The sequence below is a fragment of the Palaemon carinicauda genome, chromosome 7 (genome assembly GCF_036898095.1).
Source record: "Palaemon carinicauda isolate YSFRI2023 chromosome 7, ASM3689809v2, whole genome shotgun sequence".
Classification (NCBI taxonomy): Eukaryota; Metazoa; Arthropoda; class Malacostraca; order Decapoda; family Palaemonidae; genus Palaemon; species Palaemon carinicauda.
In genome coordinates this window covers 124960602-124983101 of record NC_090731.1, presented here as the reverse complement: position 1 = coordinate 124983101, position 22500 = coordinate 124960602, and positions in this window count along the sequence as shown.

The window sequence follows — 22500 nt, the reverse complement described above, 5'->3', positions numbered from 1 at the left end:
TGTTAGGTTGATAGCTATAGATATCATTAAATAGTGTAGAACTCTAGAGGTTTTTATTACATACTGTAAATAATCATGCACAGCATAAATCTTCTATATTGTTTTCATAAACTATTTGCTAACGTCTCTCTGGTGATCACCGAACTAGGGTTCAAGTCCTGCTCAAACTCGTTAGTTACTTTAGCGGCTGCAACCTCACTATCCTTGCGAGCTAAAGTTGGAGGTTTTGGTAGAGCCTATAGGTCAACCTGCTGTGTCACCAGTACCCATTGACTGATGCTCCCTGGTCATAGCTTGGATGAAGAGGCGGCTTAGGCACTGATCATATGTATATATGGTCAGCCTCTATGGCATTGTCCTGCTTGCTAGGGCAATGTAACTCTGCCTTGCCTCTGCTTTTGATGAGCAGACTTTGAACCTGTAAAGCTTTAAGTTTTTTATTTTTAGTTTTTAGTTCCAAGAATTTTCTCCAGTTTTGGAATATACTATTTTTACCTTTAGTTTATAAGACTACTCGTAATGGACTAAATGCAGCAGATTGTAAAGTGAGAAGTCATGTTAAGTATATTTTACAAAAGCACCTATCTCTTTTTTATGTATGCCTTTTTTTTACTTTGAAAATATTTCTAATATGTTTAAGAGGTACCACAACTTTTCATCACTCATCATTTTACTACACGACATTCCACCACCCGACATTTAAGTACTCGTTACTTAACCACTCGTGTTTTCATCACAAACATATAGATATTTTCTCATTCTACAGTTAACTACATGGACAGTTTATCATTGCTCATTTCATCATACGACACTTAATCAGATGATATTTTTTTTTCTAACTATCGTACATATTCAGAAAATGGTTTATCTGCCATAAACCTTTACAAACAAGACGAATAAACGGATTTTGAGCGATGCGAAAAATCTATTTTTGCGTGAGATGGCCATGTCGTCCTGATGGAAGTTCCTATAAGTAGTTACCTAAGGGATATATGTACTACAGTGATATATCAAGAGAATTTTACCTTTAGGTCTCCAGCATTCTAACTCCAGGCCCGAATATCCTTAATTTTCTCTCAAGGATATCACAAAATATCAGAGGACGTATTCTTGACATGCCACATAGCAATCTGCACCCCTAATAGCGTTTACGCTTCGAGGTGGAAGTGGCAGAATAGAAGGAGGGCCGTATCAAGGGTACCCTATTTCTCATACTACAGTACTATTAAGTATCACAAACGCGCCATATCCAAGATGACTGACATTCCTTGTAGCATTGAGCATGGTGCTACAGATACAGTACTTCGGGAGGGATACTGTGAAGATCTTTTCTTCTAGAAAAGAAGGGGGGATCCATCAAGACGACATGGCCATCTCACCCAAAAGTAGATTTTTCGCTTCGCTCAAAATTGGTTCTTTGGAAGCGTACCAGAGCATTAATGTATCTGTGGATTTTCATCAGTGCCTTAACCTTGGGACAACATTTCTATGGTCATTTGGACCAATCGAGACAAATGATGTTACCGTTATCCGTCATCATCACTAATCATAAACGATGTTAGTGCTTCCTGCCCCCTACAGGGAAGAGTCATTCTAGACCAGGGGTCGTCAACCTATGGCACGCGTGCCAGACTTGGCACGGTGAGTGCTTGTCTATGGCATGGCATTTGACTTGGAGCAAAGAAAAAAATCCTAAAAAATACTGAGAGAGAGAGAGAGAGAGAGAGAGAGAGAGAGAGAGAGAGAGAGAGAGAGAGAGAGAGAGTCAAAAGTCAAAGTCAAAATCCTTTATTCCATTATAAAATGGTTATTCTGTTGAGAGAGAGAGAGAGAGAGAGAGAGAGAGAGAGAGAGAGAGAGAGAGAGAGTGTATTGTGCATAGTTTCATTTAATTTCTTATGATTTAAATTATCATATATCTATCTACCTATCTGTCTGTCTATCTATTTATCTATCATATATATATATATATATATATATATATATATATATATATATATATATATATATCTCACTACGTTTCCTTTCCTATGATATGTGCCGGTTCGTACAAATACGATTTTCTATGCCATAACCCATGATCAAGTAATTCCCCTCATCAGGTCAAATTGACTACATGGGTATGGCGCCGTTTATAATTCCTTGAGATTTTGATTCCGCTTACCTGAGTATGGTCCCTTCTGTTCCAGTGAGTCTTTAGCCACCGTACATGATATTCTTTCTAATTGATTGTCACGATGACTACTGTATTATGACCAAAAAATTCAAGTTTCATGTCCGAATATTTCAGTCATCATGGAGAAATGACTGGATGTATTCAGCAGATTGATCGTGCTGTTTGTGCTCTCTGCTTTGAGAACGTTGTCTGTCTCACATCGAGTGTTAAACCACAGTTTGTAAGAAAACACTAGCAGACTATCAAGGATAGTGCTGACAAGGCTAAGCCAATTAAGAAAGTAGTATTCCGCTATGAAAAACAAAGTAATGAGTTAAAAAACGTTTATGTTTGCAAAAACAAGAACTAAAGCAAGTTACAAACTAGCTCTGTGTTGCTAAGCATTGGAAAAGTTTTACTAATGGAAAATTTATAAAAGCAGCTTTCCTATAGATCTCTAATGTGCTATTTTATGGCATGTCAAACAAACACGTTATCATCTCAAGGATAAAAGTCGTATTTCTGAAATGGCTGATAATATAAGTCAGCAGCAAACGGTTGCTTTAATAAGTACACCTGTGTTCAGTGTGGCTATCAATGGCATTCCCTGCTTGGCTGATTTTGGCAGGTATAGTGACACAGAGGTACACGAGAAGCTATGTATGGCACCACCAACTGAGAAGACATACGGAAGTCATTCTCTAAACATTTTGAGAACAGATAGGAAGACATGAAAGATTTATAGTATCAAAAAATAAGGGCTTTACAAAATGGTTGAGGATAAAACTGCGTACATCATTCTGAAATTGCTCTGTATATTTCATCCTTAATTTTCATGTCCCAAGATCTCGGGCCCTGGTATCAGCAAGGCGATGACTACTGTTAAAAAAGTTGTAAATTTTCTTGTTGCACTCCTCTCATATGCACAGGCAGTTTTCAGCTTTCCTTGAAGAGGTGGACATTGTATACAAAGATATACCATTGCACAGCAATGTTAGGTGGTTACGCTGGGTGAAGGTATTATAAAGATTTTCGTGATGCTTTGTTGAAATCAAAATTTTCATATTAGAAAAATGGCCAGGACTATCATGATCTGGATGACAGAGATTGGATAATAAAACTTGTTTCTCTCAGACATCCCCAACATCTAAATGACCTCAGTTTTCTATTGCAAAATGCAGGAAAAAGTAATAGTGTATGAAACTTGGAAGGCATTTATAGCAAAGCTTGCAGTTTGTGCGCAACAGATATCAAAACTGGTTCCTTTTGTTATTTAAAAAACTTGAAGAACTGTCAATAATACTGATCTTCAGTTGTACATAAAAGAATTTTTAATCTGACCAGACACCTTTAAATACAGTGACTTGGATATGACTCTCTTAGAGTGGATAGAAACTGAGTAGTTGGAAATGCGGTTAATTAACTTTTAGACCATATCATTGCGGTCAGCTAAATTTAAAGATCTTCGAGAAATACTGGAATCTAGTAAAATATGATCAAGCAGCTTCCATTTTAAGGTCCTGGCTATCACTGTCCGATAAATTCAATTGCATGAAGAAAGTAGTTTTTGCATAAGGCTCCACATATCAATTTGAGCCAGGTTTTCTAAATGAGAAAAGGCCAACTTCTCATCAACTGCAGCTTTAAAAGGCCACCCCATTAGTAAAAAAAGGCCAAAAGTATAGCATTAAAGGACAACCTTTTTTAATGATAATGCTGAAGGCTAACCACTTTAAAAAAAGATCATATTTGAAGTTTTTAGCCTGAAAAAGGCCAACCTGGTAACCCTGATGTGAGCAGATATTTTCACACATGAGGCACAACCTCAGCCCCAATCGCAGTAGGCTTATAACTCGAGGTGTCCAAAATTTCACCTAAAATTACAACTTTGGCCTTCAGGAAGCAAGGGAAGGATCACATTGATATGATGGAGTATAAACTTGAAATGTAAGATTTCTCTTTTTTGCAAAGAATACTGAATGCAACAAAATTAATACATTTATGTCAACATGTACAGGAAAATACATTATAATTGAAATGGTCACTACATACTATACAATAATAATTTCAATATTCCTAGATAGTGCTAAAAATAACAACTGGGACACAAGGTAGTAAAAAATGTTTAATCAATCATCAAGTGGCACATTGTGCTCAAAAGGTTGCCGACCCCTGTTCTAGACAGTAGAAAAGGGGCCTCAAGGTTAGCATATATTGTATGAACAAGCATAAGTATACACTGAATATACAAACAGTATCATAGTTTGTATATATTGACGATTCAATACCAGTGTCTCTTATATTTATTGTTTGTGAGCATACAACTATATGAGGAATACCTACTACTATACGAAGAATACTTACTTTAGTAAGCCAAAGAACTCTGGCATTTTACTCATGCAATTGTCGGGTGAATTAGGACGTAATTACATTCTATTAGACATTTATTCCTAATAAATGACTAAATGACTTAACCAATAAACGAATGTAGTACAATAAGGGAATTATACATTAACGTATACAGAAATTATATTTCTTTCTTCAAAGCGAAAAAAATGATGAATGCTACTCTCAAATTGAAGAAAAACTTATAATAAAACTTCTCTTCGTAATTTCTGTACCGGTTACATTCTATCAACACTGTGTACTACGTACACACGGCACTAGTGATATCTGTATAATTCAACACCTGGGATTTTGAACAGAGTTAGTGTCACCTTGGTAACACTCATTCAAAAGGAAGTCACACTAAAAGTGATAACCCCTTCTCCCTTTCATTGACAGTCCCAGTCAATTAACTGTTCATCGCAGAATTAGACGCCAGGTTTTAATACACTACCTGCCGCCACCACATAATGCTTCAGTTCATGGACCTGCTTAGCATAGTGTTTGTAGAACACTCTAGATGATTCCATCCAGTAAATGAACGAAGATGCTCAAAGTCCATATACTGAAAGAAGTTCAGTGATGAAGCAATTTTTCTCGGATCATGACCTGCGGGAGTACTGTCAGGATCTGCTCTACGAATAAAGTAGGTGAGCTTCGCCCTCAGTTGTTTTAGAGATAAGTTTGATCCAGAGGTTTCTCCTTTAAAGAGCTGTCCTCCCCTGAAGTCTGAAGTTCTACGAAGATAGACCTTTAGAAACTGTACAGGACATAGAGAGACATCTTCCATCAGAGGGCAGATTCTCCAGGGACCCCACCTCTTAGTGGGTAGCTCGTTTTTAGTGAGAAAGGATGGATCTGGAAAGAGATTCAGTTCTCCCACTTCTGTGAACTAAATGTGGCCCTCATCTCTGGATAGGGCCACTATTTCACTAACTCTAGCCCTGGAGGCAATAGCGAACAGAAAAATAACCTTTTGGGCTAGATACTTAAGAGAACAATCTTCATTGTTCACAGATGAGGCATAATGTAGGACCTTGTCCAAAGACCAGGAGATGGGCTTTGGTGGTACTGGGTGCCTAAGCCTTGCACATGCCTTCGGAATCTTATTAAAGATTTCATTCGCGAGATCCACTTGAAAGGCATATAGAGGAGGTCTAGTCAAGGCTGATTTGCACGTATTTATCGTGTTAGCCGCCAGACCTTGACTATGAAGGTGGACAAAGAAGGACAGACAGAAGTTCATTGAAATTTCTTTCGGTCCTTTTGCTTTCACAAACGCAACCCAATTTTTCCAGGAAGACTCATATTGTCTTCTAGTTGACTTAGCCTTATATTCTTCGAAGAATTATATATTGCCTTCTGAGATCCCAAATCTTTTTCAAACCGCTAGGGTAAGAAAATCATGAAATGAAGGGTTTGGGTTCTCTGTGATAAAACGAAGGCAGTTAATTTCTGAAACTTCTGAAATAGACCTAGGTTCAGAACTAGGACCAGCCTCATCTTCAGTTCCTTCATTAAGGAGGACAGATTGCTCTTGGGCTATCTGGGAGCCAAAAGAGCTACTCCCCCTTAGAAGTATCTGAGCCTGTTGAGGACCTTCAGCAGGTGATTGGATGGGATGAACAGGCATACCTGAGTCCATCCCTTCCATACCAGAGACATGTCGTCTATCAACCCCACTAAAGGATCCTCGTATGGGGCTACATATCGAGGTAGTTTCTTGAAAACGCTCACGATGAAAAGGTCGATCAGCCGTTCCGGGGCTTGTTCCCATCTTGAAGGGAATAGGTCTGCGTCCATGGACCATTCCAATTCTATCGGCTTGAATCAAAATAGAGCATCCACTGTCACATTGTGGATCAATTGTATATGAACTATTGACAGGTGCCACCCCTTTAAGAAAGGGATGGTTAACTTCACCTAGACTGTATGAGACGTTATTTAGCATTATCGATTGTGATGTCTCATTATGAAATGAAGGGTTCGGATTCTCTGTGATAAAATGGAGGCAATTAACTTCTGAACCTTCTGAAATAGTCCTGGGTTTAGAACTAGGGCCAGCCTCAGCTTCAGTTCCTTCATTAAAAAGGACAGATTGCTCTTGGGGTGATTGGGAGCCAATAGAGCTACTCCCCCTTGGAAGGATCTCAGCATGTTGAGGACCTTTAGCAGGTGATTGGAGGGGATGAACCGGGATATCTTAGTCCATTCCTTCCAAAATAAAGTCATGATGTCTGTTATCTCCACTAGAGGATCCTCGTATTGGGCTACATATCGAGGTAATTTCTTGAAGACGCTCGTGATGAAGAGGTCGATCTGCAGTTCTGGGACTTGTTCCCATCTGGGAGGGAATAGGTCTGCGTCCGTGGACCATTCTAATTCTATCGGCTTGAGCCCAAATAGAGCATCCACTGTCACATTGCGGATCGATTGTATATGAACTGCTGACAGGTGCCATCCCTTTAAGTAAGGGATGGTTAACGTCACCTTGACTGTATGAGACGTTCTCTAGCATTGTCGATTGTGATGTCTCATTATCACTTCGGTGTCCCAGATCAGTCGTAGGAAGTCTGATCTGTGTGGAGAGAGCTTCCCCATTCATGACAGGACCAACCTGGTCTTGGGACTTTCGAGCTTTGACCTTTGTTAGAGAAGCGATTAAGGAAGGACAGATATCGGTCCTTTTAGATCTCTTTGAGCGTTTGATGCGTATCTTCTCCAGACTCTTGACACATCTTTCAGCTGTGCTCTTAGCACTGGGTCTGTCACTATTGCTAACTGGAGAGAGTTCAGAGCTCCTCCCTGTTAGCGATTTGGAAATCTTGACCGACCTTGCAATCTCGTTTTATATTCCCAAAGGAAAGGAGAGTTGGTATGACCACAGGCTTCAATGATTTTTCCGCCATTGAAACCTTTGAGCTGGAGAGAATCAAGACTTCTTGAAGCTTATCTTGTATCCGCAATGTTCCAGAAACCAGATCATTTCCTTGGATGCTCATAGACCAGCCACTTCGGGTGCTGCCCACTCCAGCCTCTCGTCCAGGTACCTTGTTGCCTGAACCATTTCTAGGCTTGTTTTTTGCGTGACTAAGTCTGCCAATCCTATGAAGATATTTAGGACTGTGTCTAGTCCGACACGTATCTTTCTTAGGATTTACGTTACCCTTTGTAACTTGAATCCTAAATAGGAGAGGAGAGGGTGATTGACTGGAAGTTGCCAAAGGACATCTTTCAGGTCTGACAAGACTATGAACACCCCTTTTTGAAAGAGGGTCCATATGTTCAGAAGGATTAACATTCTGAACTTGTTGTCTCATTTGAACTTGTTGAATGGCGACAAGTCCAGAATGACTCTGAGATTTCTTGAGTCCTTCCCGTTAACACCAAACAGCCTTCCCTGGAATTCGATGGACTATAGTTTCCTTACCACCTGTATGCTCTAAAGCTCTCAGGTATACTTCTCCAGGAAAGTTTTGGATTGTAGGAGGAGTTAAGGAAATGATGGTGGAGACATTTCTACTTTCCAACGTAGTCCCATCTTGATTAGGCCTTGGACCCAAGGATCGAAGGTCCAACGATCCTGAAGAAACCTCCCTCCTACCAGAAGCATCTCTATGCTTAGAATGATCAATAGGATTAAATTTTTGACCACCTGTCTGTGGCACCGCAGTCGCTGCAACCGTGGAAAGTTGTTGAACAGCCTGAGGTATATTTCCAGACTTTCTCTTCTTCCTTTTAGGTTGGGGACCCAGAACCGTGAAGACTTTCTCTTTGAAAGGATGCCCCACTTTTGGAGAAGACCTATGTTCTCCGTTGTGGCATTCTTAATCACTTTCCTAACTACCTCGTCTGGGAAGAGGTCTTCACACCAGATGTTGGAAAATATTAGCTTCCTTGTTTCATGTTTCACTGTTGAACGCAAACTCCCTACATGCTCTCCTAGCCTTCATAAAGGCATAAAGGTCTTTTACTAAGGTAGCCATAAGCATTTTGGCTAAGGCCATGATCATGTCTGGGATACTTTGATGGGTTGAACAGAACTCTATGTAATTTTGTAGAGATAGGGAGGCTGCAAGTCTCTCCTTTGTCTCTTGTTCATCATACAAGAGAAACCCGGATAGTTTAGGGAGATCTTCGTTAAACTGTCAACTGGTGACATCCGCATCTAATCTTCCTACTGAAAAAGTTAAGTGGACTTCCTTCCAGTCCTTCTCCTGTCTGGGAAAGGCTAGTGACAGAAGCTTGAACTCCTCGAGTGCAGGACATGGCCTACCTGCCTCCACTGGCTTGGCAACAAATCTAAATGCCTTCCCCGTAAAGGGGAATGAAATTGAAGAAGGAGCAAGAAATTAAGGGTGCCTGTTACCTAGTGTGAATACCTTTGACACCGAGTAACCCGCCTTTTTCAGGCTACTTGACAGGATAGTCTGTGCGTTATCATGGTCGAGAATCATGACCTCCTTCAATTCTGTTCCTTTTCTTAACCTTGGTTCATACTTCAGTCGAACGAAACACTTAGGGAAACCGTCAAAGCTTAGCCAAAACTGGATTTTGTCCAAAGGAACACCACCTATCTTCTCCGAGATGTAGAGTTTGCCGTTTAAAATCGGTATCAGCTCCGCAAACTTCCAGGGATTGGTTTTGGAGCATGTTGGAAGGTCTTGATCTATGTGTCGTTTGTATATGTGTCGTTTGTATGACCATTGGGAAGAAAAAAGTGGAGCTTTACGAGGCTCTATCTTGCGTTTTACTTCCTGCTTTTCGTCTTGTTTAAGAAAGTTCTCTATTAGATTATTCACTTGAGCCCATAATTGGTCCATTCCATCTAATAGAGGGGTAGAAGATGAAGATAACTACGTCAATGGGTACAGAGCCGACATAGGCGGAAACAATTCCGACACAACATTTTACCCTTTTTCCCATGGGCGCTTCCTGCCCTCCTTCCCAAAGGCTACCTGGCCGTCGGGAGATATAACCGGTGCCTGGGGCACCACTATTTCCTTACTTGCTTTCGGAAATAATAGCTTACGCATCCTATCATTAGGTAGGTGAGGTCCCGTAGAGATTTTCTGGAAGCCTCTCACCCAGTTGCGTAATTTGCAACAAGCTGTATCTCTAGCCTCTATAGACTTGGGATTCTCGAAACCCTCGGACATTAAGGTCCGACATATATTACAAACCTGCGGGTTCCAATAATGTAGGGATTCGAAATAATATTGCAGGGGGCATGAAACCTGCAAGTACTATGATCGTAAAAACACTTACTCTTGATCTTGCAGAAGACTGCAGCACAAGTCATCCGGTGTTCCTCCTGTAAAGAAAGGAAGACAGAATAAGTATATAATTGATTATCTCACTGATAAGCAATATATAAATGTCATCTTTTAACAAAATAGCTTAGGATAGTAAGCTATAAAAGGATCGTAGGAGACACATACTTGTGTATCCCCTGCAAGCAAATGCTGTTACCCCCCTCCTCAGTATTACCTATAAAGAGATTCCTCTACCAAGGTAACTCCAACTAAAATGGTTCTAACCCCTAGGGGTAGAAAAGTGTATAAATCACTGTCCCTTTTTCTTCTTAACACTGTGGGGTAAGGATGACTGATTCCTCAATCAGAATATTGAAAAAATACTATTCTTTCAATATAGGAAAGATACCAGCAGAAGCTCGCCAAGGGTACCTTAGATATGATAGAAATAACTACTGTATAATCATACTATAGTTTTCTATTTGCAGCATATGCTATGTTGCAAATTACTGGTTACTGTATAATTATATACAATGTAGTTCAGCCAACGGGCTGCCTTTGTAGCAAGCATCTGACGGCACAGTGAAGCTGGCATGATGCCAACTGGACTAAGAAAAATTAAAAGACATATATTTGTGTATCCCACCTAACCTATTTGCGGTGACATCTCTTACAATATTAAATCATAGAGTTTCCTGATCAGGGAGACTCAAGATAAGGGTTCTACCCTTCAATGGCTAGGAGTGTAACACCCCAGCCCTTGAAATATTTAATATTGTAAGGTAATCTAAAAACTGATTTCTAATCAGAATATTGGAGAAGTTATATTCTTTCAATATAGGATTGGGCTCAGGAAATACACGGGTAAGGATAACCAAGATATATTAGAAATAACTACTAGTATAATATATACGGAGGTTTTTCTATCTGCAGTATATCCTATACTGCAAATATACTTACTACCTGTATACACATATACTGTCGTTCAGCCGGCATGTCGCCGGCATTGCTAGTTCTTGCCGGCACTTCCAGCATGATAGCTAAAAGAGAGAGAGATAGCCTGGAGTGAAGGCTACCTATTACTGTGTGTGTATACAGTAATTAGGATGTAAAGTTTCTTTTTACTGCCTTTCTCCAGAAATAAGGTTCAAAAGGAAGGGGAGAATGTAACATTCAGGCTTCCATCCAGCCACAGTACTATTGCCGGCAATGTTCCGCCGACACACTGCAGGCAGGCTAGCCTCCGGCAGTATTAGTACAGTCGGTGTGCTGCCAGCTGAGTCAACACCTATTAGTGCCGGCCTGGCCAGCAGCACTCCGACAATAGAACTTGTGGCTAGTAGTCCAAGGGAGAACTGAAGAACCTTAGAGACAGAACGGACTTCCCATTCACAGCCATCATGGCTGCTGGCAGCCGGCAGCCGCTGGCAGCCTTCATGGCTGCCAGCAACTGGCATGGCTACCAGCAGTATGCATCGCTGCCGGCAGCCGTCATTGCAGCCGAGAGATGTAAGACACATGGTCGCCGGCAGTTGTCATGGCTGCATGCAGCTGCCATAGCCGCAGTCAGCCGGACAACGGCAGTAGAGAGGGAGTCTGGCCGGCCCCGGCAACCCACCGGCAACGATAAGGGTGCAGGACACCGGTGTCATAAAGGAACTGAGGGGCAGGAAAAAAGGTCCTATATGAGGTTTGGTAGGAGCCGGCATTGTTGCTGGACCTAAACACCTGGAAGAAACTCTGTTTCAGTATTGGTGCCATCGTAGGTGGCAGGAGAATCTTCTATTCTCCAGCCTAAGGTGTGCCAACACAGTTAAGGGGACGGCAACAGTGCCACCTCCTCTCAACAAGGGAGAAACAGAGTTCCTTTGCCACGCCATCCTAGTCCTTTGAAGATACTACACTTCAGCCTAGGGTCTGCGAGCATAGGACTTGTCTACTAGGCCACAGGGAGAAGATGGCGGCATCATACAACCACTTCAGGTGTAGCCTAGGGAGGGTTAGCCTCCTATGCCAGCAGCCTAGCTGGCAGGCGAATGACTATTCACCCAGCCGGCTGACTGCCGACAAAAGACTAAATACTCTGAGTTTCTGATCAAGTCCCAAAACTCGCTATCTGCAGTTATAGGACGAGACAGAAAAATCCTAGGCTAGTCATGCATGAATTAAAATTCAAGGCCGACCCAATAGAGTTGTAGCTTAAGGCTACACTCAGAGCGAAGACAGATTACCCTTAAATCTCTAATATAGACGAGTATCGGTTATATAATAATTCTAGGAAATATCAGGCACAGTGTAAAATCCGGACGTCGGATGCCGTCCGGGAGAATAGAAAACCCCTTGAATCACCGGGAAAGACTCGAAAATACACCTCTTTTTTTGTGACTGGTAATGTTCACTGATATTTTCCATTATTTTCTGAATAAATGTTCGAAAAATATTGGTTTATTTTCATGTTATTGAGAATAATCTCAATCGGACGTCAACATTACACTAACTGGGTAAAATAGCGGGCAGTTAGATAGTGTAATGTTGACGTCCGATTGAGATTATTCTCAATAACATGAAAATAAACCAATATTTTTCGAACATTTATTCAGAAAATAACAGAAAGTATCAGTGAACATTACCAGTCACAAAAAAGAGGTGTATTTTCGCGTCTTTCCCGGTGATACAAGCGATTTTCCATTCTCCTGGACGGCATCCGACGTCCGACGTCCGACGTCCGGGTTTTACACTGTGCCGAAATATCAATCTCCAATGAATGATAACCAATACACGAGGGTAACCGGGGAAATGTCGAAAGTATATGTTACCTAGGTTTGGTTACCTAGGCAAGGTGAGATCTCGGTTACCTAAATCACCGAAATTCTGACATATACGATCAACACAGAACAAAGAAAATTATGCATATAAATATCTTTACAAGTATAAAATGCCCAAATAGCTTTCATGATTAAATTATTAATGCTATTAAAACCGGTAATGTCGTTCTACTAACTAAATAACACATGCCCAATGAACGACAGCACCCATGGTGCCTGCAGTAACAGGCCTAACTCCTAATCACAATAAATTACTCTAATTTCACTGTGAGACAGGAACTAAAATACACATACTGTAAAGATTCAATACTCAACTTTCCAGAGGCGAAAGGAGGTGGAGATTGCATAATAATCCTTGAAAATCGATCAAATATATCAGATCAACAGGGAACACCACCATTCGAATTCGCTACAAAATTAGGAATGTCAGCCATCTCGGATATATCGCTGTTGTGATACTCAATAGTAGTATGAGAACTAGGGTAACCTTGATATGGCACCCCTGCTATTCTGCCACTTCCCCCTTGAAGCGTAAACGTTATTAGGAGTGCATATCGCTATGTGGCGTGTCAAGAATACGTCCTCTGATATTATGCGATATCCTTGAGAGAGAATTAAGGATATTCGTGCTAGGATTTAGAATTCTGGAGACCTAAAAGTAAAATTCTCTGGGAATATCACTGTAGTACATATATCCCTTAGGAAGCTACTTATAGGAACCTCCATCAGGACGACATGGGTTGAGCCCAAAAATATCCATTGTACAAAATAGAAGATAAGTGTGAATTAAAGGTAAAGATACTGTGTGCTTCAAGAAATTTGAATACAACAAACATAAAGGCAATTCTGTGCTTTGGCGATGTAAAGTATATCTGCGAAAAAAGTATAGAATATTCATTACTACATTATGAAATCGTGTTATATCACTTTCGCACCCAGAACATTTTCATTTTACAAATGGAAATGGCACTGAAGCAAGAGAAGGAGTAGTAGAGAAAACACATTTGATAACTGGAATATGTGCAACACCCTGGACAGTTATAACAAGTCGAAATTTATCTCGGGAAACTACTATGAGATTGCCATAAAAGCCAAGTCTTCAGCGTACCCTACAACGAATTACAAATAATTTCGTTGTCCTTGGTCGTTCACCAAGCTCCATAGATTTTAGAAGAAAAAAAATCATAATTATCTTCTAGTTTTATAGTATTTAGAAAATTCTTTTTTAGTATACTATGTTCGATTAATACATTGTATGAAATACAATACTTGAGGTAAAAGTGATGAAAAGTAATGATGATGGAATATATTTATCATGAAAAGTCGAGTGATGAAATATGCTGGCAATGAAATGGGTAAGGAATTGTCTTAGGTTAAACTAACACGTGATCAAATAACGGATGATGATGTGTGGGTTGATTGAATTACTAGTAATGAAATGTCACCTAACAGTTTATTATTATTATTATTATTATTATTATTATTATTATTATTATTATTATTATTATTATTATTATTATTATTATTATTATTATTAATACTTGCTAAGCTACAACTCTAGTTGAAAAATCAGAATGCTATAAGCCAGAGAGCTCCAACAGGGAAAATAACCCAGTGAGGAAAGGGAATAAGGAAAATAAAAGAAAAATAATTAAAAATTAATATAAAATATTTCAAGAACAGTAACAAAATTAGAATAAACATTTCATATATAAGCTATAAAAACTTAAAGAAAACAAGAGGATGAAAAATAAGATAGAATAGCTTGGCCGAGTGGACCTTCAAGCAAGTTTATAAATATTTAGCAATACGTAATAAAACTTCTATTATTTACGAATACGAAGCTACTGTACACATTTTATTCTTTTACCCTCCGCATTGATATTCCCCATCCCTGTGGGCAAATTTTACTATGTTAAGGTTAATTATTAAAGGTGGTGTGGCCCGAATTTACAGTATATTTTATGCAGCACATTGTGGTGACGTGCAACCATTAATAGCATCATGTGATGCTGAAAGTGGCAAATGGGTCCAATGATTTTTATCCCGTAAAAGAAATTTTCTCACTTCAGCCAACAGTCAATTTGTTTTTGATCGATATGCATTATTCTATCCATTCAGAAAATAGATATGTCAATTAGAGAATTATGCTTACAGAGCGATTGCAATACTCGTTGATTTGACCATAAAGTACTGTAGCCTATGTAATATGAATCTAGTGCTAAAATCCATAACTGCTGTTTGACAACAGAAATCAAGGGAATAATTACCTTTCAGAATGTTTCAGTATAAATCCAAATATTATTTGGCAGTCGCGTTTCTATAATAAACTTTTGATTAATTTGTAGAGACTTTCGTCAGAAGAGAATCTACAGTTTTATTATCTTAAAAAACATTGTTTTTTTTCACTTTTGCTACCACTTCAGCAGCTTAAGGTGTGGTATGGCGCAAAAATAATATATTGATGTCTTAAAGTATTCCAGAGTAGCAGCACAATAATGTGAAAATTCCTAAACCATTCGATTCTGCAGTTTCTTTAAAACCTTTCAAAAAACTTGGAAGATTTTTTATATTATCGAAAGTTAAATGTTAAAATGGAAGCTTAAAATCCCATTTGATTTCTGAAAACACAGAGCAGTAATTTCTTCAGGCAGCTTCTTTTTATTTGTGTGTGTGTGTGTGTGTTTTCTTTTGATAATTTTGTTCAGCAACTTTCTATTCATTTTCTAAAGTATGAATTAAAATTCCCACTGGCATCTTTGATAAATTTCAAAATTCTGCAATTAAGTGGTTTGAAAACTTCAAAGGAGAATATACGAAATGGTTTTGGTTGAAGCCAAGAAATAAAGGGGTAAATGAAATAAGCCGAGGATATATTGAATTGCAGATACAAAACTTAAAAGACTAATGAAAAGATTTCTCCAAGAAAAATGAGAAATATTTAAAAAAAAAAAAAAAACTGGGATAATCACCGAAATGTTTTATATGAATATAAGCGAGGTCTTCTAAAATAATATATCTACTTCATATTACTTTAAAAGAAGGATTTTTTTCTTACTCTATTGATGATTTTGCGTATCTATAAAAGCAGAATTAAAGCTGTTGATATATGTATTGTTTTTTGATAATACATACGGAACATGTTTGTGAAGAATGAAAAGGAAATAAACAAAGAAAATATGACCAAGGTATGTCATATGTATAGATGATGAGTTACGGGAAAAGTAAAGGCAGAGGACAATTACTGTATCTAAGTGAGACAAAGCGTAATTGGCAAGTGTGTATCTCGGGAAGCGTTACAAAGGCTGCATCCATACAAGCAGAGGTCCAAATATTGGCAACAGGAATGGCCTTAAACTTAAATACGAAAAGTTTGATTTTAACGGACCTGCTCCAGCTAGTCATTCAGGCTCTTAGCACCATTGGCCTGATAAAGTCAATAATCATATACACTATATATATATATATATATATATATATATATATATATATATATATATATATATATATATATATATATATATATATATATATATATATATATATATATATAGACATATATATATATATATATATATATATATATATATATATATATATATATATATATATATGTTTATATATAGATATATATATATATATATATATATATATATATATATATATATATATATATATATATATATATATATATATATATATATACATATATATATATATATAAATATATATATATATATATATATATATATATATATATATATATATATATATATGTATATATATATATATATATATATATATATATATATATATATATATATATATATATATATATATATATATATATATATATATGTGTGTGTGTGTGAAGTATTTTTTTCGTGATTACTCCTCGTGGCTAGAAAACCTGTGCATTGAAGTTACTATATATATATATATATATATATATATATATATATATATATATATATATATATATATATATATATATATATATATATATATATATATATATTTATGTATATATATATATGTATATATATATATATATATATATATATATATATATATATATATATATATATATATATATATATATATATATATATGTGTGTGTGTGTGTGTGTGTGAAGTTTTTTTTTCGTGATTACTCCTCGTGGCTAGAAAACCTGTGCATTGAAGGTACTTAACATTACAATATAGAAAGTGGTTCAAAATCTGCCAGCACCAGATATTACAAGGAAAATGATTAACAAAGTTTGTAACCTATTCAAATATCTAACTGTTATTAATTTCTGCAGAAATTTTGTTTTATAGGCAGTACATATACAAAGCATATTAATGTCGACAAAAGGTATTCAAAAGTTGCAATGCCTCGTTAACTTTCTTAAGTGGAACTGCGGGAGATGGATTGTTGCAGAGAGAATCCTGAATTCAAAAGTTACAAGCTAGTGTAACGAAGGACCCGCAATGAAGGAAACTGGAACTGGGGACCAACATAATTTGCAAGTTTTAATATTTCGAGGGAGCGAGTATGCCTCGTAATTTAGACTGAGCCGTACAAGCAAGCCCAGCTCTAAAAAACGTGACGTAGACCCTGTTGCTACAGTTGATTCGTAAACCTCATTGGAGAAAGAGCGAAATGGCTTTGATCTTCTGGCTCCGAGTACAAAAATCACTTCATAGTAAAGAGGATGCCAGAGTAGCGAGTTACAGCTTGCTATGAGGAACAGTGCCGTTCAAAGGGAATCACACAGGATAACAACAATGCTTAGTTTTCTGAAGTAAACCTCCTTTTTTAGGCTACGCTGGGCTAATGATAATGGTCCTGTGAATCTTTGTGACAAATCATTAATCTACTTCAAAATAATGATGAAATGTTTCATTATATATATATATATATATATATATATATATATATATATATATATATATATATATATATATATATATATATATATATATATATATATATATATATATATATATATATATATATATATATCCTACTGGAAGAACTGGAGCAGGAGGATGACGTACCTCCTGACGCTGAAGTCGATAAGACCGAAACGATTTCGGTATCTTCAGCCACGGTGACTGAGCCGGTGCCTTCGACTTCATCTACTGCATCCCAGCTAGATTCCATCATGAGTACGGTGCTGTCTATGGTGCAGGACATTCAGAAGAAATCGTCCGAGGAAGAAGCTACTTATCGGACGGCTGTGCATCAGCTGGTTGCAATATGTTTAGCCCCAAAGAAGCTAAACGCCAAGGATCTCCCCGCTTTCTCTGACGTTAACCCTTGGAGATATGCAGAGCATATGCCAATGTTGGGGGGGAAGATCTTCCTCTTGGAGAAACTGGGCATTGTCCCAGTAGAGGAAATTGAGTTTTGGCCCAGCAAAGGGGCCTACCCGGACTGCTATGTCCGTCTAAGGATGGAACCTGCATCCAAGGAGGAAACAGAGCCGAAGGAGACGATTGTCCTCGAACTCTCTAAGGCTCAGGCCTTATATAAAACCACCTTGAAAGAGAGGGCCTTTACTAGTTCCAAGGTGCCGGCTCTCAGCAAAAAGCCCCCGTCCTTTATTGCTGACCCCAAACGTGCCTTCCCCTTTATGGACAAAGGGTTTAAGGCAGCCTTAAAGGCAGTTGAAGCAGGGAAACCTTGCCCTACACTGGAGGAGTGTAGACCCTTTTCCCTTGCTTTTTCATCAGATGATAAAGACTGGAAGGATGTTCATAACACCTTCACAGTTGGGAAGCTGGAGGCAGATATTGCTGGACGACAGTTCGGCGAAAACCTCCCGAAGCTGTCAGAGTCTCTCCTGTGCAGGGAACAAGAGACTAAAGAACGTCTTGCTGCTTCCATGTCTCTGCAGACTGGCTTAGAGACTACGGCAAGCATCCTGGACATCCCAGATATGTACATGGTCTTCGCCATATCTCATTTGGCGACAGTCACCAAGGACTTGTACAACTTTATCAAAGCTCAAAGGACTTGTAGAGAGTTTGTGTTCGCCTCGGCTGCGGTGAGACATGAACCAAGGAAGCTCATAGCCTCCAATATCTGGGAAAAAGTCCTCTTCCCAAGCGAAGTGGTCAAAGAGGTCGTGGACAAAGCCGCTACGGAGAACAGAAATCTCCTCTCTATGTGGGGCTTGTTCTCAAAAAGAAAATCTTCCGCTGACAAGGGTCCCTAGCTGAAGAATAAATCAAGACAACAGAGAGTGCCCTCTCAGCCTAGAAAACAGCAACAGCTTCACGTGGCCACGGTGCCCCAGACGGTGGCACATCCAACCACCACCTTCCAACTGGTGCCCCAAACGCTGGCGACCCAATCGCCGGTGTTCACCCCAGTCTTTGAAAGCCAATCGACGACTCTTAGACCAAAGTCTCGAGGTTCCTTTCAAGGGTCCTCTAGACACCCCTTCAGAGGTAGGGGTAACAAAGGTGGACGTCGCCAAGGAGGCAAGTCCTCCAACCAGCACTCCAAGTGAGATGCTACCGGTAGGAGGGAGACTTCTCCTCTTCTGGGAATCGTTGGACCTTCGATCCCTGGGCCCACAGCCTAATCAAGAACGGACTAGGGTGGAGTTGGAGCTCACCTCCACCAAACTTTCCTCAATTCTTCCAGCACTCAACCCTCATTCTGGAAGAATATGTTCAGGAACTCCTGAACAAAAGGCAAAGTCCATCAGATTCCAAGGAAGGCTAGTTTGTGTTCCGAAGAAGGATTCGGAAAAGCTCAGAGTCATTCTGGATTTATCACCACTCAACAAGTTCATAGTGAACCACAAATTCAGAATGCTAACGCTTCAACACATAAGGACCCTTTTGCCCAAACGGGCATACACAGTCTCCATAGACATGACGGATGCGTACTGGCATGTTCCAATCAACCGTCAAGTTTCCCCCTACCTAGGGTTCAAACTACAGAAAAGAAAGTACGTTTTCAGAGCCATGCCCTTCAGTCTAAACATAGCCCCAAGGGTATTACCCAAGCTTGCGAAATGCAGTCATTCATCAATTACGCCTAAAAGGAATCCAGGTAGTAGCCTACCTGGACAACTGGCTGGTGTGGACAGCATCCGAGGAATAATGCAGGCAAGCCTCTAAGCAAGTGATCCAGTTCCTGGAACACTTAGGATTCAAGATCAACTTGGAAAAGTCTCGTCTATCTCCAGCTCAAAAGTACCAGTTGCTCGGCGTCCACTGGGATTTAGAGTCACACTGCCTTTCCATTCCATTAAAGAAGAGAAAAGAGATAGCAGGATCTGTCAAGAGACTTCTTCAATCCGACAGGATATCAAGAAGGCAACAGGAGAGAGTGTTGGGGTCCCTCCAGTTTGCTTCAGTGACAGATCCAATTTTGAAAGCTCAAATAAAAGATGCATTAGGAGTTTGGAGAAACTACACATTAAACGCTCGAAGAGATCTGCAAAGACCGATTCCAAATCGTCTTCGATCATTACTCAAACCATGGTCGGAAGCCAAGAACCTGAAGAGCAAGGCACCTCTGAAACCACCTCCACCGGCAGTCACCGTTCACACGGACGCCTCAAAAGAGGGGTGGGGAGGTCACTCTCATCATCGGAGAGTCCAGGGAACCTGGTCTCCCCTCTTCAAGACCTTCCACATCAATTTTCTGGAAGCCATGGCGGTTCTTCTCTCTCTGAAGAAACTGGAACTTCGCTGCTCAATCCACATCCGTCTGGTTCTAGACAACGAAGTTGTAATGAGATGCCTAAATCGACAGGGCTCGAGATCGCCTCACATAAATCAAGTGATACCGGCCATCCTCCGGCTAGCGAAGAAGAAGAGATGGCACTTGTCAGCAGTCCACCTTCAAGGGTTCCGCAATGTGACAGCGGACGCTCTATCCAGGGTCAGACCGATAGAGTCAGAATGGTCCCTAGACGCAAAATCATTCTCCTTCATATTACGCAAAGTTCCAGGACTCCAGATTGATCTCTTCGCAACGAGCGACAACAAGAAGCTACCCCGGTACGAGGATCCTCTAGCGGAAGCGACAGACGCAATGTCCATAGATTGGAACAGGTGGTCCAAGATCTACCTGTTCCCTCCAACCAACCTTCTGCTGAAAGTCCTCGACAAACTAAGATCCTTTCGAGGGATAGCAGCAATAGTGGCCAACAAGTGGCCCAACAGTGTTTGGTTCCCTTTGATAACGGAAGTACGCCTGAAGCTGATCCCGTTGTCGGACCCAGTTCTGACTCAGCAAGTGCAGAAATTGACTGTCTCAGCTTCATCAGAGAAAACCCAGAACCTTCATCTAATGATTTTCTCACCCTAGCGGTCAAGAAACGGTTCGGGATTTCTAGGGACAGTATTAACTTCTTAGAAAAATACAAGTCAAAGTCAACAAGAAGTCAATATGAGTCTTCCTGGAAGAAATGGGTGGCCTTTGTTAAGGTGAAAAACCTAAGACGATTTCTACGGATTTCTGCTTGTCCTTCTTCATCCATCTCCATGAACAAGGTTCAGCAACCAACACGATTACTACATGTAAATCTGCCCTAGCCAGACGAATACTATATGCCTTCCAGGTAGACTTTTCTAATGAAATCATCCACAGGATTCCATAAGCCTGCGCTTAACTTCGGCCCCCAGCTCCTCCAAAGCCCATTTCATGGTCTTTGGATAAGGTTCTTCACTTAGCATCATCTCTGAACAATGAGGATTGCTCGCTGAAAGACTTGACTCAAATGGTGATATTCTTATTTGCACTAGCCTCAGGAGCCAGAGTTAGCGAAATAGTGGCTCTCTCGAGGGATGATGGCCACATTCAGTTCACAGACTCCGGAGAACTGAACCTCTTTCCGGACCCGACGTTTCTCGCCAAGAACGAGCTGCCGACTAAGATGGGGTCCCTGGAGAACCGGCCCTCTGAAGGAAGAAGCATCCCTCTGCCCAGTGGAATGCCTAAAGGTCTATCTTCGTAGAACTTCAGACTTTAAGGGAGGTCAGCTTTTCAGGGGAGAGATGTCTGGTTCAACATTATCCTTCAAACAGTTAAGGGCGAAAATCACCTATTTTATACGCAGAGCAGATCCAGACAGTACACCCGCAGGTCATGATCCGAGAAAAGTTGCCTCGTCTATGAATTTCTTTCAGACGATGTCGTTTGAAAGCCTTCGTGCTTATACTGGATGGAAGTCATCCAGAGTTTTTCTTCAAACACTATGCGAAGCAATTACTGGAAATAAAATTGAATTTGGTGGCGGCAGGCAGTGTTATAAAACCTGCCGCTTGATTACTGCGAAGAACAGTGCACTAATTGGGACTTTTAGTGAAGGCTGTACATGATAGACTCATAAGACATATCATGTTGAGTATTGTGTTTAGTGATAACACTAAAGACTGTTCTCTCTACACATGTGACATTAAGCATAATAGACTAAAACAGGTACCAGGCATACTTATATGCACAGTGTTCCCAGTAACAACAGAATACATAGTGAAATTTTATATTTCCCTTAGAGTGGCTAATGTTTTCCTTTCAGGTGAAACTTATTTTAATTCTGTTATTACTATTTATGCTTTAATGCAGAATTGTTCTGCATAAGATGTAATTGATTACAACCATGATTCCTATTTTTGAAATAAACAATAGAAGGAATCTTTGTGTGTTGTTCTCTTAAAAAATTCTAGGTTAAAAATAAAGTCAGAGCATCCTTGATTCTTTTAATATTTGAGAAAATGTTGGGGGACTAAGGTTAAGACTGTTCCAAGCAAACAAGTAAGAAATGATTGTACTAAACTGTTTATTTTACTGAATTAAGGTTTCCTACACGTATATAACCTGTCTGTCTCTTTTCAGCCAGACTTGGGAGGTATCAGTAACCTATACAGA